Source organism: Pongo abelii, chromosome 11 (assembly GCF_028885655.2).
Source record: "Pongo abelii isolate AG06213 chromosome 11, NHGRI_mPonAbe1-v2.0_pri, whole genome shotgun sequence".
Classification (NCBI taxonomy): Eukaryota; Metazoa; Chordata; class Mammalia; order Primates; family Hominidae; genus Pongo; species Pongo abelii.
The window spans coordinates 137,177,069-137,195,128 of NC_071996.2; the positions used below are offsets into that span (position 1 = coordinate 137,177,069).

At 39.6% G+C, this 18,060-nt stretch overlaps 1 pseudogene; it reads left to right on the top strand.

Annotated features, from left to right (window-relative positions):
- Positions 1 to 663: 663 nt before the first annotated feature.
- LOC100448632 (UDP-glucuronosyltransferase 1A7-like) lies at positions 664 to 11,336 on the top strand (annotated as a pseudogene).
- The last annotated feature ends 6,724 nt before the right edge of the window (positions 11,337 to 18,060 follow it).

Below are 18,060 nucleotides of genomic sequence, written 5' to 3' on the forward strand. Positions count from 1 at the left end.
TCTGAGGAAAGCCATTTACAATAGGTGATGGTCACATTCCATCAAAGCTCTGGAAGGGTTCATGGAGGTGGGGTTGTCAATCTTACTTCAGCCTTTCAAAGGCCTCTCAGGGTTTGGAAATGGAAGCAACAATGTCTGTGCATTGCAGAGACACAGGTGAGCCCCCATTTCCTGCCAGTTAGGAAGTCAGTGCTGAAGGCCTTACTGTCTGTCCTTGGCACATGAGATGCCAGTTCCTTTCTGGGCAGAGAGCTTTTGGTTGTCTGAGGATAACATCGAAATTTTGCTTTGAAACACATTTCAAAAATATGAACTTTATTCAAATTTACTTTTCTTTTTATCTTTCTGAATTGTTAAGGTCCAAAAGCATTGTTGAATAATTCTGCTTCTAAACCCCCATTGCAGCACAGGGCATGATCTGTCCCCAAGGCAAAGAACATAAGGTACTCTTGTCTGGAAAACATACAAGTAGGTATCTTAGCAAATGCTACACATGTATTATTATGAGTAATTCATTGGCAGTGACTGTGATTTTTTTTTTTTTTAATGAATGAATGACTACATGCCCTCTATTGGGGTCAGGTTTTGTGCCTTTACTTCTCCCACCTACTGTATCACAGTAGCTTAGAATCCCAGCTGCTCACTCTGGGCTGAAGTTCTCTGATGGCTTCTTCAGGGTGGACTGGCCTCCTTCCCCTATATGTGTGTCTACTGCTGACCTGTGGCTTTGCCGAGGCAGGGAAGCTGCTGGTAGTGCCCATGGATGGGAGCCACTGGTTCACCATGAGGTTGGTGGTGAAGAAACTCATTCTTAGGGGGCATGAGGTGGTCATAGTCAGGCCAGAGGTGAGTTGGCAACTGGGAAGATCACTGAATTTCACAGTGAAGACTTACTCAACCTCATACACCCTGGAGGATCTAGCCCGGGAGTTCATGGCTTTTGCCAACGCTCAATGGGAAGCAGAAGTACGAAGTTTGTTTTCTCTATTAATGAGTTTATCCAAATGTTTAGAATTTAATTTTTCACATTGCAGGAGTTTGTTTGGTGACCAAAAATTAGTGGAATACTTAAAGGAGAGTTCTTTTGATGCGGTGTTTCTGGATCCTTTAGATATGTGTGGCTTAACTGCTGCCAAATATTTCTCCCTCCCCTCTGTGGTCTTCACCAGAGGAATACTTTGTCATTACCTTGAAGAAGGTGCACAGTGCCCTGCTTCTCTTTCCTACAGCCCTAGATATGTCTCAGGGTTTTTGGATGCCATGACTTTTATTATTATTATTATTATTATTATTATTATTATTATTATTATTATTATTTTTGAGACGGAGTCTTGCTCTGTCACCCAGGCTGGAGTGCAGTGGCGCGATCTTGGCTCACTGTAAACTCCACCTCCTGGGTTCATGCCATTCTCCTGCCTCAGCCTCCCAAGTAGCTGGGACTACAGGCGCCCGCCACCACGCCGACTAATTTTTTTTTTGTATTTTTAGTAGAGACGGGGTTTCACCATGTTAGCCAGGATGGTCTCGATCTCCTGACCTCGTGATCCACCTGCCTCGGCCTTCCAAAGTGCTGGAATTACAGGCGTGAGCCACCGCGCCCAGCCTGGATGCCATGACTTTATGGAGAGAGTATGGAACCACATCTTCTACTTAGAGGAGCATTTACTTTGCCCATATTTTTTCAAAAATGCCTTAAACATAGCCTCTGAAATTCTCCAAACACCTGTCATGGCATATGATCTCTATAGCCACACATCAATTTGGTTGTTGCGAATGGACTTTGTTTTGGAGTATCCCAAACCTGTGATGCCCAACATGATCTTCATTGGTGGTTTCGACTGCAATCAGGGAAAGCCAGTGCCTATGGTAAGTCATTGCTCCTTTAGCACGTTAAAAGTATTCTGGCTTTGAATATTTAAAAAAATTTCTTACCGAACTGAGATTCGACATTTGTGTTTGTTGCATCTAAAATTTCTTTTCTGTGTAAAAAATTATTTTGTGCCATCCACATGCTTGCTGGTTAGCAACTTTTATATAATGGCCTCATTAATATGTATGTGTATACAATTGGTTAATTGTTCATAATTTCCACTGCGTTTTTTGAATTTTGAAACAGAGTATTGCTATGGTGCCCCGGCTGGACTCAAACTCCTGGGCTCAAGTGATCCTCCTATGTAAGACTTCCAAGCAATTATGACTTTTTTAGTATTGTTGGAAAAATATTTAAAAGCACAATAAGAAATGAAAATTTCATTTTTAGCTAACTTGTGCTACCTGCTGCAGTAAAGTGTTCTTTGCAGTTTTGTTGCGTGTGTTTCCATTTGTTGAAATTATATATAAGCATATATGTAAATATTTACACTTATGAAAATCAGATCAACTATCAGGCTGGACATGTTGTTCTTTACTATGCGTTTTTACTTGCCAGTAAACCAGAGACATCTTCACAGATTTGACATGTTCTTTTAATAATTGCATAAAAGTCTTTACTTTGGATGCAACATAGACACAAGCTTTCCCAGGTGTTTTTCTGCTAAAGATTTGGCTAACTTCTTCAAAACAACAATGATAAGCAGATGTTATCTTTCTTTGACCCTGAAGAAAGTATAAAGCAGAATGCCCTTAGCCACCCAAAAAACTGTTACCATGATATTTGGTCTTGTCCAGTCTGCTTTTGATCTGACTGGATCACTTTCATCTCTTGGTAGCCATTGCTTTGCTTGTGCTTTGTCTTCAGTATCATACTGGTAAAGCTATGTTTCATCTTCTGTTACAATCTTTGAAGAGATACTTCAAAAGATTGTTTTTTGTTTGTTTGTTTGTTTTGTTTTGTTTTGTTTTTGAGACAGAGTTTCACTCTTGTTGCCCAGGCTGGAGTGCAATGGTGCAATCTTGGCTCACCACAACCTCCGCCTCCTGGATTCAAGCGATTCTCCTGCCTCAGCCTCCTGAGTAGCTGGGATTACAGGCACATGCCACCACACCCAGCTAATTTTGTATTTTTAGTAGAGACAGGGTTTCTCCATGTTGGTCAGGCTAGTCTCAAACTCCTGACCTCAGGTGATCTGCCTGCCTCGGCCTCCCAAAGTGCTGCGATTACAGGTGTGAGCCACCGCACCTGGCCAAGGTCTTGATCCCACTTGTTTATAATTTCCATAGAAGGGTCTGTTCTTGTCTGCAGCTGATGTGGCTGCAACGGTTTTGACACCCATCAAGTGGAAAATTTGTTCAACTGAAATTTTTGTCAGAATTGTGTAAACTGTCCTGATTGAGATATCTATTGTGTTGGCTATTGTTTCTGCTATTAATTGTCAGTCTTCTTCAGTTAGAGCATGAGCAAGATTAATTGTTTCCTTGCAAATTGATATGGATGGTCTGCTGGTGTAGGCTTTATTTGCAACCTTGTCCTGTCCCTTCTTAAAAGGAATTACTCATTTGTAAACTGCAAATTTCTTTGGACCATTTTCCCCATTAACTTTTTTTTAAAGCATCAATGATTTTACCATTCTTCCACTCATATCTCAGCATATATTTTAGGCTATTGCTTCAATTGTTGCAGAATTCATGTTGTTTTGATGGGGGCTTTTTTCCAACTGATGTCTTATCCTTCTTAGTGCCTCAAACTAGATCCTATTCAGACATGTTTTAACAAGTTAGTAAAAGTTTGTTTGTTGCAAAGAAATTTGAAATCCATGCATAAGTTTTTCATAATATGAATTTTCATGAATTGTTTGATGATCCCTCATCTATTACTTTTTTAGCAATGGACCATGCAATTTTGACTATCGTTCTGGCTTCTTACAAGGTTCAGTAGACTTTGTAACACAGTTGTGTCTCTCACAGATTGGCAGATGTTTGGTAAAAGATTGACTTTTCAGCCAACTCATGGGAAAGTGAAATAATGTGAAAAACGGGAAGACTACAGTTTTAGACCTTTCAAGTGAGACATGGCTTTCAGCTCTCGGCAAGAACAGGCGAGGAGATGCAAGTTGTAGGACTCTAAGAGGCTAGGCTTTTCAAAGTGCTCCTCTCTCCTTCATCCTCCTTCAGTTACAGCACCAAGCACCACCGAGGTGTTGCCTGCAGCCTCACTCTCTACCCGGTTGTGGGATCCTGCCACTTCCTGAACCCACACTGAGTTCCTTGTGGCTCACTGGGTCACCCAGAGGTCTTTCGAGATACAGCAAGCTATGTGTGATTTTATATCACCTATCATATTAAGATACGTATAAAATAGGAAACATATTGGCCATATATCATTTTATATATTTTTGGTTTTACATGTCTAAAAAATACACGTTTTTTGTATGTATTAAAGGATAGATATGTATAAGAGGTTTTATAGAAGTGGAAAGTTATATTTTTTGCATATCTTTATGAATTATAATAAAGGAAGGAAAATTCTCAAAGAGGAATTCAGATATCAAAGAGTGCCCTTTGACAAAGAGCCTTGGATACAACATACCTACAAAAGTGAATTGTCATTGAAAGACCTATGGACACTGGATTTCTCTTTCCTTGTTTTAGAAGGGCAGGCTGTGTCTTGGAAAAGCATACCATTCATTGTATCTTGCTGGACAACAGGAGTCATAGTCTGAAGTGTCTGATGAGAAGGAAGCATCACTTGATGGAGTGTGCATCTGTGCCCAAGTATGTGCACATGTTTTTGTGTGTGTGCATGCACACATTTGTCTGCATGCAGTGTCTCAGATCCTACATAGGGGATTTTCCTGAAGGTCTTCAGTAGCAAAAACTCATTGAGTCTATCCAGGGGAATTACATCCAATGCAGTAATTAAATACTTTAACGAAGATGGCAGATCATCATTCAAGAGAACATCAAGATAGTTTTAATTAAGAAAAAAAAAAGGAATCACTGCCAGGCTTTTTTAGTTTTTGGTGAGTTCCAGCGGAATTGATGACTAGGTCCAGTAGGAAGGAATTCAGGATTACTCTGTACCATCCAGGGTGAGTGTAGCTCTGAAGAACTGGGGGTGGGAGGTGACTGCACAGCAAGAAAAGATCTGGACTTCCCCCATTGCTCTAAGATCTGGTTCCATTGTGAGATTCAAATTAAGAGTAAGCTGTTACTGGGCAAGTCCAAGGCCTCCCACCAGGATTATTTATTTCAACTTTTTTTTTGTCAAAGTTTTCAAACGTATAGCAAGGAGAGACTACAGTGTAATGAGCACCCATATATCCATCTTTGTGTTACATAATTTTCAATATTTTATTATACTGATTCATGTATCTGCTCTTTTGTTTTTTTTAAAATAACTTTTGGCTATAATTTTTTAATGGAAATGCTGGAGATATCATTCTATCTCCAAATACTTCACTAAATATAAAAAATAAGGAAAATTTGTTACATAGCCACAATATCATTATCATTCCTCACAAAATCAATAACTCTTTAATATTGTCTCACTCATAATGCATAATGAAATTTCCCCTAATTGTCTCAAAAATGTCTTGTACATGCAGATCAGTAGAATGGAGTTGAGAATCCAGATATAAACCCATACATCCTTGGCCAATTGGTCTTTACTATGGTGCCAAGACTGTTCAAATGGGAAAGAATAATCTCTTCAACAGAGGTTGCTGTGACAGCTGCATATCCACATGCAAAAGAATGAAGGTGCACCCTTATATGCAAAAACTAACTTGAAATGGATCAAATAGCTAAGTAGAAAAGCTAGAAGTGTAAAAGTTTAGAAGGAAACATTTGGGGAAGTATTTATGACCCAGATTTGGAAATGGTTTCTGTGATGTGACACACATATTGTTGTGTATAAGAAACAACAACAACAACAAAAAACACAGACAAATTTGACATCAAAATAAAACACTTTTGTGCATCAAGGACACTATCAAGAGAGTGAAAAGAGAACCCACATGGCCTCCCTCACTAAGATGTGCAAGTAAACATGTACATGCTTGACGTGGAGGCTCCTGGGAGGCAATCACAGTCCCAAAAGACCTGAAATTTCAAAATCCTGAATGTTAAGAGCCTGAGAGATCGACGTCCTACAAATATAATTCCAGAAAAAATAACTTTAAAAATTATTAATTTGAAAGATAATCTGTTTACGTTTTAAAAAGGGATTTATTTGAAAAACATATAAAAACATGACAGACCACTTCATAGGCCACCTTACACCATAAAATAGGTAATAATAACATACAGGTATCTTTGCAAGCGTAAACCCTCAGGTGTACTAATGACCTTCATATAGGTGTATCAATTGTGAGAAGATGAATCATATTCTTAAAGTAATAGGTTAAAAAAGGAAAAGTATAAACATTTATTACTGTGGTTGGTAGTATTGTGCGCTCAGGTTTACAGCTTTGATCATCTGAAATACCATGAAAAATGACCTGAGACTTGTCATGAGGTCACTCAGAAACCTCTATGGGTCACCACCACATACACAGTTGCTTAAAGTGCCCAAGTCTTGGGAAATTTTGTTTTGTTTTGTTTTTTTGAGACAGAGTCTCGCTCTGTTGCCTATGCTGGAGTGCAGTGGTGCAATCTCAGCTTACTGCAAAATCTGCTGCCTGAGTTCAAGCGATTCTCCTGCCTCACCCTCCTGGGTAGCTGGAATTACAGGCACCCACCACCACAGCCAGCAAATTTTTGTATTTTTAGTAGACATGGGGTTTTGCCATGTTGGCCAGGTTGGTCTTGAACTCCTGACTTCAGATGATCTGCCCTCCTCGGCCTCCCAAAGTCCTGGGATTACAGGCATGGGCCACCACGCCCGGCCAAGAAATTTTATCTTTCACAGATGCAGATGTACAAAAGGGACATCTCTTCATTATTGAGGACGTTTCAACATTTGTACGTACATGCCTAATGCTTACACACTTACCCTTGTGCTAATGCACTTCCATGGAGTCAAATTTGTGAGCATAAAATGAATTAGAATTCTCCATAAGTCTATACACAATCTCTGCCTTCAGTATTGGAAATGATATGAAGATGAAATACATAGCATAGCAAATTGTAAAAATAATGCGGACAATTTAACCTTGTGAAAAAACCTAAAAAGAAGAAAAAGTAAAAGAAAAAAAGGAAAAAGCCTCCAAATTAACCTATCCTGTGATTGTGATTTTTGGGATTTTAGCTGTTAGAGAGTTTAGATTTCAGGGAGTTTGACCTTAGGGATTTGGATCCTTAGGGAATCAATATTTCAGAATTCAACATTCAGGATTATGGGTTTTGGGGATATGTCTTTCAGGATTGTGATCCAAACCCTATAGCATCTTGTTTGTTAGCATAACCTGTACAAATTTTAGATATATCTCTGTACTCCAGCAGAGCATCATGAAATTAAGTAGTTTACAGCAGAGAGTCTCAACCTATCCGTGATTAAGGAATAGAAAAAAAAATTTCTGCAGTTGATTATATATTCATAATTTTTTGTAACATATAACAAAAATGGAAAGCTAGAAAGTGTAATGAAATAAACCACAGCCCTATAAAATGCAAAACTACTGATGATTGCTTGGCTGACATAGCAACACCAATTGCTACAGGAATTTCTAAGCATTTCCTGCAGGGTCTGCACCCGTGCTGAGGTGGTTAGGTAACACAACGAGCTGGAAACCACATCTTGAACAGCACTGTTTTAGATCCAGTCCAGTGGCTCTACGTGAGTAGTGTTTAATCAGAAATAAGGCCAGGCGCAGTGGCTCACGCCTGTAATCCCAGCACTTACGGAGGCCGAGGCGGGCGGATCACCTGAGATCAGGAGTTCGAGATCAGCCTGGCCAACATGGCAAAACCTCATCTCTACTAAAAATACAAAAATTAGCACATCGTGGTGGTGGGCACCTGTAATCATAGCTATTTGAATCTGAGGCAGGAGAATCACTTGAACCTGGGAGATGGAGGTTGCAGTGGGTCGAGATCATACCACCACACTCCAGCCCGGGCGACAGAACAAGACTCTCGCTCAAAAAAAAAAAAAAAAAAAAAAAAGAAGAAAGAAAAAGAAAAAGTGAACAGAATACTTTCTGTTTTGTTAATGTGCTAAATACACAGTCACAAACAGCGACTAATTAGTGATCACCAGGGCAAAGTCTATCATCAGCTACCTGCTTTCCTTGTAACCTTGTGTTTTTTTGGAACCTAGCAACTCTACTCCCCACTAAGGTGACAACCCATGCAGGTTTGCCCAGAATATTCCCAGTTTAACACTGGGAGACTCACGTCCCAGGAGACTCCTCATTCCCCAAGGAGCAGGGACAGTGGGTCACTGTCACCGGAGCACTGGAAGCTGGCCACATCATTAGCAGATTCAGAAGGGGCACGACTTAAGGAGGCTCATGCTTCTCTTATCTTCTGCTTTCTGCTGTCATTTCCAACGGGTGACAAGTTCCTTCCACGCAGAAGCCAGGCCAGGAGATAAAGTCATCTTGTCCTAGAAAAACTATTAGAAAGAAGGGAAACTGTCTAGTGTGTTTCCCCAAAAGAGTTTCACAGACTCTTCTCTTGTAGGGAATATGGGGGTGGATGATCACTGTTCTGGTCTCCCTGAAGCAAGCACGCCTCTCTGGCCTCAGGGGGCCTGTCAGGCAAGTCTCTCCTGTCCCTGGAGGTTCACAGAGCCGCATCCCTGCAAGAGCAATGCTGAGTGGGGTTGGCTTTGAGCCCCAGCCATTCTCTTAACAATTCTTTTAGTTAAGTATCAGTTCCCCCATCCCCCCACTCCAGCATTTTTTGCCTCTTGCTATGATCAGTTTTCTCACTTTCACCTTTACACCTCTGTTCACTGAAAAATTACAGAATTATAAGTTTGGAAAAGGAGTCTGTATTTCTTGGAAAAGGTTACAGCCTTCAAGGCAGCCATCTAGCTGGCTGGGAAGCATAGCCTCCGGCAAAGACCAGAGACAGGCCCTTGAAAGGAGAAGAGTAGGGGGAGGAGCTTTATGCTGAACAAATTGGCTAAACATACATATTCACCAGGTTACAGGAGGAGCTAAGAATATTTATGAAGGCCATCCTGACTCATGCGTATTGAACACACATGCATGTTACATATGACCCATGTACACCCTGGGGTGGAGACTCACATTTAAATGGATTACAATTAGGCCCTATACATCAAAAGGTCTCTTCAGAGCACAAAGGCACTCACATTCACAGTCTCCGTAAATTGGCCACAACCAGTCTGTGGTCACCAGTCACTGGTCTTCTTACCAGGAAAAAGTTACTGAAATCAGCCTCTTGTCCAATGAAAGTGGTATTTGTGCCTTGTGGAACAAGGGATGGGCGTCAGTTAGTCAGCGTCCTGTCGAGCTGCACTTGTTTAACATTGTTTTTCTCTAGACCTGTGCTTATTTAGCTGCTAGAGAAAAACAAAAACTCTGTGGCAGTTGGAACATAGTTTATTCTTTAAGTGTAGGTGCCCATGACTCAACTCCTGCCTGGCATGGCTTGAGGTCTTGTGTGTAGTTTGGTATCTGATGGCCACAAAAAGTCCATTGTGTCCATCTCATCTCTATTTTAACATTAAAGTGGGTCAGTTGTGTTTAAACCATGAAAGGGAGGGAGTGAGACAAGGTGTATCCAGGCTTCTGTCCCGTTGTGGCTGTGACTCAGTTTTGAAGGCTTCTTTGGGGTTCCGCTGGCCAGGAGGGGTCCATTCACTTGTTGTGGGAGACGGGCGGTGCTTAGTATTTTCTTTTCAGTTTACACCTTCCTGGGCATCCCTATTAAGATGTGCAGATAAACACGCACATGCTTCATGTGGCAGCTCCCTTAGTTAGACATCTTTTTTTTTTTTTTTTTCCTTTCCTGTGAGTCTTCCTGAAACAGGTGAGCCCAGGTGGAGCCTCCGCCTGCGTTAGGACCTAAACTTTCTACGTCTTTATGAAATCCCTGGTGTCAGTTACTGCTGCTTCCCCTCACCAGCTTCTTTCCTTCAGTCTACCCTGAAAACATGATACCCAACACAATACACCATCTCTTTGGCCCACTCAAGACATTCTGGTGATGTCCTGTGGCCTGCTGTCCCCCACTAGCTATCAAGGTCCCCCATCATCTCGCCTTTCCTGGCTCATGGGCTTTATTTTATGCCACTCTTCATGCTCACAAGCACCTGGTGGTTTAGTTTTTTTGTGTTGCTCTAAAGGAATACCTGGGGCTGCGTAATGTATAAAGAAGAGATAATATCTGGCCCTCAGTTCTGCAGGCTGTATAAGAAGCATGGTACCAACATCTGTTTCTGGCAAAAGACTTGGGCTATTTCCACTCATGGCAGAAGGTGAAGGTGGAAGGTGCTGATCACATCGTGAGAAAGAAGCAAGAGAAAAAGGAGGGGTTGCCAGGATCTTTTTAACAATCAATTATTGCAGGAGCAATAGGACAGGAACTCACCCATTATTGGGAACAATGTACTAGGTCATCTGTGAGAGATCCATCCCCATAACCCAGACACTTCCCACTAAGCCCCACCTCCAACATTAGTGATCAAATTTCAACACTTGACTTGAGGGAGTCAGATAACTAAATTATATCATTTGATATGGTCAGTCTTTTTGATTGCAGCTGTTCTAATGGGTAGGTAAATTAAATTGCAATTTTAATTTGATTTTCCTATTTAAGTATGATGTTGAGCATCTTTACATGTGACTGCCATCTGTATATGTTCTTTGGTAAATGTTCATATCTATGCCCATTTTTAAGAAATTGGGTTTTCTCTTCATTATCGAGGTTTCAAAGATATTTATATATTCTGGATATTTATACTTTATCAGTTTGTGGACTTCTTTCCATGAAACTTTTCATTTTAGAAGAAATTTAGATTTATACAAGGTTGCAAGAACCAGCACAGAGAATTTTCATATATCCTGTGCCTAGTTTCCTCCTTTCTTTTTTTTTTTTGAGACAAAGTGTCACTCTTTCACCCAGGCTGGAGTGCAGTGGGGCAATCTCGGCTCCCTGCAACCTCTGCCTCCTGGGTTCAAATGATTCTTGTGCCTCAGACTCCTGAGTAGCTGGGATTACAGGTGCACACCACCACGCCCAGCTAATTTTTGTATTTTTAGTAGAGACGGGGTTTCACCATGTTGGCCAGGCTGGCCTCAAACTCCTGACCTCAAGTGATCTGCCAGCCTCGGCCTCCCAAAGTACTGGGATTACAGGTGTGAACAACCACACCCATCCCTCCCCTATTGTTAAATGTTATGTTACTGTAGCATATTGTTACAACTCATTAACCAACATTTGATACATTATGATGAACTAAAGTCTATGTTCTCTGCAGATGTCATTAATTTTTACCTAATGTCCTTTTTCATTTCTAGGATCTCATCCAGGACACCAAATGACATTTAGCCATCACGTCCCCTTCACCTCCTCTACCCTGTGACAGTTTTTCAGACTTTCCTTGTTTTTGATGACTTTGACAGTTTTGAGCAGTTCTGGTCAGATGTTCTGTAGAATGTTCCTCGGTCTTGGTTTGTCTGATGTTTTGATCATGTTTAGAATGGGGTTACAGGTTTTGGGAAGTAAGACCACAAAGGTAATGTCTTTTCTTGCTTTCTTGCCTATGGATAGCCAACTCTTGAAAAGAGTAGTCTTTTTCTCCACTGAATTGTCTTGCACTTTTGTAAAAACTTGGTTGTTCATATTTCTAAACATCTATTTCTGGACTTTCTACTCTGTTCCATTGATCCAGTTGTGAAATATGTGATAATTATAGCTTTGTGATGTCTTGAAATGAGTAGTATTAGCTCTCTAATTTTTTTCAAAGTTGTTTTTGCTGTTGTAGGTTTTCTACATTTCTGTATGAATTTTAGAATCAGTTTGTCAATTTGCACAAAAAAAAGCCTGTTGGGATTTTGGTTGGGATCATATTTAAGTTATAGTTCAACTGGGGAGAAATAGCATCCTAACAATTTTGAGTTTTCCAATTCATGAACATATCTCTATATTCAGATCTGTCCTCAGTGTTTTAGTTTTCAGTGTAGTCTTTCACATCTTTGATCAGATTTATCCCTAAGTATTTCCTGTTTTTGATATTAAGTGGTATTTTCATTCAATTTGCAATTGTTCATTGCTAGTACAGTTGACCCTTGAACAATGTGGAGATTAGGGACACCAACCTCACAGGTAGTCTAAAATCCACATATCATTTTGACTCCCATAACTTAACTATTAATAGCCTACTGTATAGCAGAAGCCTTACCAATAACGTAAATAGCCAATGAACACATATTTGATATGCTTTATATGTTATATACTGTATTATTGTAATAAACTCAGCTAGAGAAAAGAAAATGTTATTAAGAAAATTTTAAGGTTTGAGAAAAAATTTTAAGGTTGAGAAAAAATGTATTAGGTATTCGTTAAGTGGGAGTGGTCATCATAAAAATCTTCCTTTTGATTGTCCTCCACTGAGTAGGCTGAGGAGGAAGAGGAGGGGTTGGTCTTGCTTTTTCAGGGATGGTAGATGAGGAAGAGGTGGAGGAGGTGGAAAGGGAGGCAGGAGAGGCAGGCACACTCGATTTAACTTTATGGAAATACATCATAATCATTGTCTGACATTTTTGCTCTTTCAGTTCTTTAAAAATGCTTGATATAGTATGAATTCTTCTTCACCATTTGCTTTAGTTTCAGTGCCCATATCACAGAAGGGTACAATTTGTAAAAGAAGTCAAAAGCAGTCTTCAATAATCGGAATCCTTCTGCAAGATTGTCTAATGTCAATTTATTTTCTGACACTGCTTCTTCTGTATCCTCTTCCTCATTGTCTGGTACTGATTCAAAAGCACTCATCTCGTCAAGTCATCTTCTGTTAATTCCTAGGTGTGGTGTCTATTAGCTCTTAAATATCTCCAAGATCTCTGTCTTCAAACTCTTTATGCCCACCTTGTTTTTCTTGCCTGCCATATCCACAATTTCTTTCATGAGTCCCTTGATTGGCTCTGTTTTAAATCCTGTGAAGTCACGCACAACATCTGGACACAGTTTTCTGCAGCGATAATGTATTGTTTAGGGCTTGATGGCTTTCACAGGTTTTTCTATACAACAAGGACATCTTCCACAGCGTAATCCTTCTAGATTTTCATGATGTTCACCCCGCTGACATTCTCTTCCATAGTGTTGACGATCCTTTCCATAGAAAACCATGTGTAATGAGCCTTAAAGCGCCTTATAACCCCTTGTTCTAAAGGCTGAATTAGAGATGTTGTTTGAGGACATGGAGACCACTTTGGCTCTTTTTGTGTTGAATTCATGGGGTTCTGGATGGCTAGAGGCATTGTCTAATATCAAAAGTAATTTAAAAGACAGTCCTTTACTGGCAAGGTATTTCTGACTTCAGAGACAAAGCATTGGTTTTCATAGAACCAGTTCAGAAAAAGTGTTTTTGTTGTAGCGGCCTTCTTGTTCTACAACAAAAAGACTGGGAGCTGGTGTTTATTTTTTCCCTTAAAGGCTCAAGGATTAGCAGCTTTATAGATAAGGTTATTCTTAATCATAAATTGGACTGTATTTGCATAAGATGACAGAGTTAGTCTATCCCTTCCTGGCTTAAATCCTGGTGCCTGCTTCTCTTCCTTACTTATAAATGTCTTTTGTGGCATTTTTTTTTCTCTAGAATAGGGCACTTTTGCATGAATTAAAAACTGGCTCAGGCAGATATTCGTTCTCCTCAATGCTTCTCTTCATGGGGTCTGGGAAGTCACCTGCTGCCTCTTGTTTGGCAGAAGTTGCTTCTGTTATCTTAAGATTTTTAAAGTCAAACCTCTTTCTAAAACTAGCAAACCATCCTTTGCTGCCATTAAATTCTCCAGCTTTATATCCTCCAGCTTCATTTAGCTTTGTGTTGTCATATAATGACTTTGTTTTTCTCAGTTCATATTAGAGTATATAGGTATGCCTTTCTTATAACCATCCTGCACCCACATAAAAGCTGCATTTTTATAATAAAATTTTATTTAGATAATCATGATACAGAATTACTCTTTGACAAATTATCTGTGGATGTAATGACTCTAGTTTTAGACTTTTTTTTTTTTTTTCTGAAATGTGTGAGCTTTCCCCAACAGTCTGGTCTATTTTCCTACCTTAATTTTCTACTTTTGCTCTTGGATTTGTTGATAGGGCACAAAGGACTTCCCACGGGGCTGTAAAGAACTTATTCCTCTGTGTGGACTGTGCACACCGTGGTGCTGTCATTACCGTTACCACCAGGAGACTCCTTAAATGCTTAGGATATATGAGAGTTTTCACTTGGTTAAAAAATCTGCCAGTTTCTCAGTAAGACCTTTCTCACTATTAATCTTTAACCCATGGATGGAATCCTAGTTCCTTTTATCCATTAATTCTTTGAATATCCTTTTTTCTACCTTGGCAGTGGAGTCCATTGAGATTGAAAAGCTGCATTTTTAATATGAGATAAAAAGATATTTTGGAAAAAGTGCAAGGTTTGAAGCCTGCTGGCATCACTGCAATGAAGACTTACTGAATTTTCTTTCTTTCTTTCTTTTTAAACAAAGGTCCTTATCTGGATTCTTTTTTTTTTTTTTTAATGATCGCCAACCACAGCTGCAGACCTCAACCTATGGTACACATCAAGCAATTCAACTTTTCTTGTAATATCATGAATTTCTCTGCTTCATGGGAGCACTTGAGGAATCACTAGTGACACTTTGTATGGGTCCCATGGTATTATTTAGAGTTTCTGATATGCAGCAAACATGACAAACAATGCACGAGAACTGTGAGATCAGTGTTTACTGTGATACACAATTTACTGGAGGGATGAACTGCACATATGGAGATGATCAGCCTCACGTGGCGTACTGAGTGGATACTTGCAACACTTGAGCTCCCTGCAATAGCAACAGGAGGTGGCTATGAAATTATTGCAATAGTACAGTAAGCACAGTTAACTCTGTGCACTTATGACTTAATGCTGCAACCTTACCTTTGTTACTTTTCTCTTGACTACAAATGGTGTCATATATAGTCTGTAAGTGTTTGTGTGCATAAGTTTTGATAAATTTTAACTATTTAAAATAGATTTGTGTCTATTATATGGTAGTAAATGATAAAATAGACTCGTTGCTATATATATTTTATGCATTCCTGACATACTCAAGTTTTCCTTAATTTTTTCACTATTGTAGGCTATGTGGTTTATCTGCAAGTTTTTCAATTTGTTGCAAATCTCCATAACATTTTCTAATATATTTATTGCAACAAATCTGCCTATAAATGGACCAACACCATTGAAACTCGTAATGTTCATGAGTAACCATTTATATAAATGAAATTAACTTTTACTTGTTGTATCCTGCAACCACGCTAAACTTACTTATTTGTTCTTGGAGGTTGTTGTAGAGTTTGTTGGAATTTCCCCATAGATGATCATGTTGACTGTGAATGAGATCCTTTTACTTTTCAGATCTGGTTATTTTTAATTTCTTTTTCTTGTTTGACTGCATTGAATAGAACAATGTTGAACGGAAGTAGTAATTAGCCCCCATTCTTGGCATGTGTCTGATCTGAGGAGTGGAGCATTTCACCATTAAGGATGATGTTAGCTGTGGGTTTTTCCAAGATGCCCTTCATTAGCTTTGGAAACTTCTCTTCTTCTCCTAGTTTGCTGAGAGGTTTTTTTTTTTTTTTTTTGGTCAGATATGAATTTTGGACTCTGTCAAACACTTTTTCTGTAACTATTGAGATTGTTACATGGTTATACAGTTTTAGTTTATTTATATTGTATGTTTCTTAGATGTATTTTTAAAGCATATTTATTTTATCATTAATTATGGTGAAATACACATAGCATAAACCTTGTCATCTTCACCACTTTAGGCGCACAATTCAGTATCCAGTGTATTCACATTGCTGTGCAACCAACACCACCATTCATCTGCAGAACCCTCTTCATCTTCCCAAAATGAAGCTTAGGACCCATTAAACAATAATTGCCCATTCCCCTCTCCTCCAAGCCCTGGTGTAACCGCCCAGGGGATTCACCTTGCCTGCTGCCTAGACAGAGTCAATATATCAAGACAGGGGAATTGCAATGGAGAAAGAGTAATTAACGCAGAGCCAGCCATGTGGTAGACCGGAGTTTTATTATTTCTCAAATCAGTCTCCCCAAGCAATTCGGGGAACAGAGTTTTTAAGGAATACTTGGTGGATTGGGGGGATCCAGTAATCCAGGAGTGCTGATTGGTCAGGGATGAAATCTTAGGGAGTTGAAGCTGTCTTCTTGCACTGAGTCAGTTCCTGGGTGGGGGCCACAAAAGCAGATGAGCCAGTTTATCTATCTGGGTGGTGCCAGCTGATCCATCAAGGACAGGGTCTGCTAAATATCTCAAGCACTGATCTTAGGAGTGGTTTAGGGAGGGTCAGAATCTTGTAATCTCCATCTGCATGAATCCTAAACCATAATTTCTAATCTTGTGGCTAATGCTAGTCCTACAAAGGGAATCTAGTCCCCTGGCAAGAAGGAGGTCTGCTTTGAGAAAGGGCTGTTATTGTCTTTGTTTTAAACAACTATGAAATAAGTTTCTCCCAAAGTTGGTTCAGTCTATGTCCAGGAATGAACAAGGACAGCTTGGAGGTTAGAAGCAAGATGGAGTTAGTTAAGTTAGATCTTTTTCACTCTCTCAGGCATAATTTTGCAAAGGCGGTTTCATTCGCAACCACCATTCCTCTTTTTGATTCTATGAATTTCTCTATTTTAGATACCTTATACAAGTAGAATGATATAACTTCCAACTTTATTTTTATTTATTTTTTTTAGATTTTTTTATTTTTTATTTTTTTTAAATTTATTTATTTTTTATTATTATACTTTAAGTTTTAGGGTACATGTGCACAATGTGCAGGTTAGTTACATATGTTTACATGTGCCATGCTGGTGTGCTGCACCCACTAACTCGTCATCTAGCATTAGGTATATCTCCCAATGCTATCCCTCCCCCCTCCCACCACCCCACAACAGTCCCTGGTGTGTGATGTTCCCCTTCCTGTGTCCATGTGTTCTCATTGTTCAATTCCCACCTATGAGTGAGAATATGCGGTATTTAGTTTTTTGTTCTTGCGATAGTTTACTGAGAATGATGATTTCCAATTTCATCCATGTCCCTACAAAGGACATGAACTCATCATTTTTTATGGCTGCATAGTATTCCATGGTGTATATGTGTCACATTTTCTTAATCCAGTCTATAATTGTTGGACATTTGGGTTGGTTCCAAGTCTTTGCTATTGTGAATAGTGCCGCAATAAACATACGTGTGCATGTGTCTTTATAGCAGCATGATTTATAGTCCTTTGGGTATATACTCAGTAATGGGATGGCTGGGTCAAATGGTATTTCTAGTTGTAGATCCCTGAGGAATCGCCACACTGACTTCCACAATGGTTGAGCTAGTTTACAGTCCCACCAACAGTGTAAAAGTGTTCCTATTTCTCCACATCCTCTCCAGCACCTGTTGTTTCCTGACTTTTTAATGATTGCCATTCTAACTGGTGTGAGATGGTATCTCATTGTGGTTTTGATTTGCATTTCTCTGATGGCCAGTGATGGTGAGCACTTTTTCATGTGTTTTTTGGCTGCATAAATGTCTTCTTTTGAGAAGTGTCTGTTCATGTCCTTTGCCCACTTTTTGATGGGGTTGTTTGTTTTTTTCTTGTAAATTTGTTTGAGTTCATCGTAGATTCTGGACATTAGCCCTTTGTCAGATGAGTAGGTTGTGAAAATTTTCTCCCATTTTGTAGGTTGCCTGTTCACTCTGACAGTAGTTTCTTGATCAAACTACTCTGAGCTACAGGAGGAAACTCAAACCAAAGGCAAAGAAGTTGAAAACTTTGAAGAAAATGTAGACAAATGTATAACTAGAATAACCGAGAAGTGCTTAAAGGAGCTGATGGAGCTGAAAGCCAAGGCTTGAGAACTACGTGAAGAATGCAGAAGCCTCAGGAGCCGATGCGATCAACTGGAAGAAAGGGTATCAGCGATGGAAGATGAAATGAATGAAATGAAGCGAGAAGGGAGGTTTAGAGAAAAAAGAATAAAAAGAAACG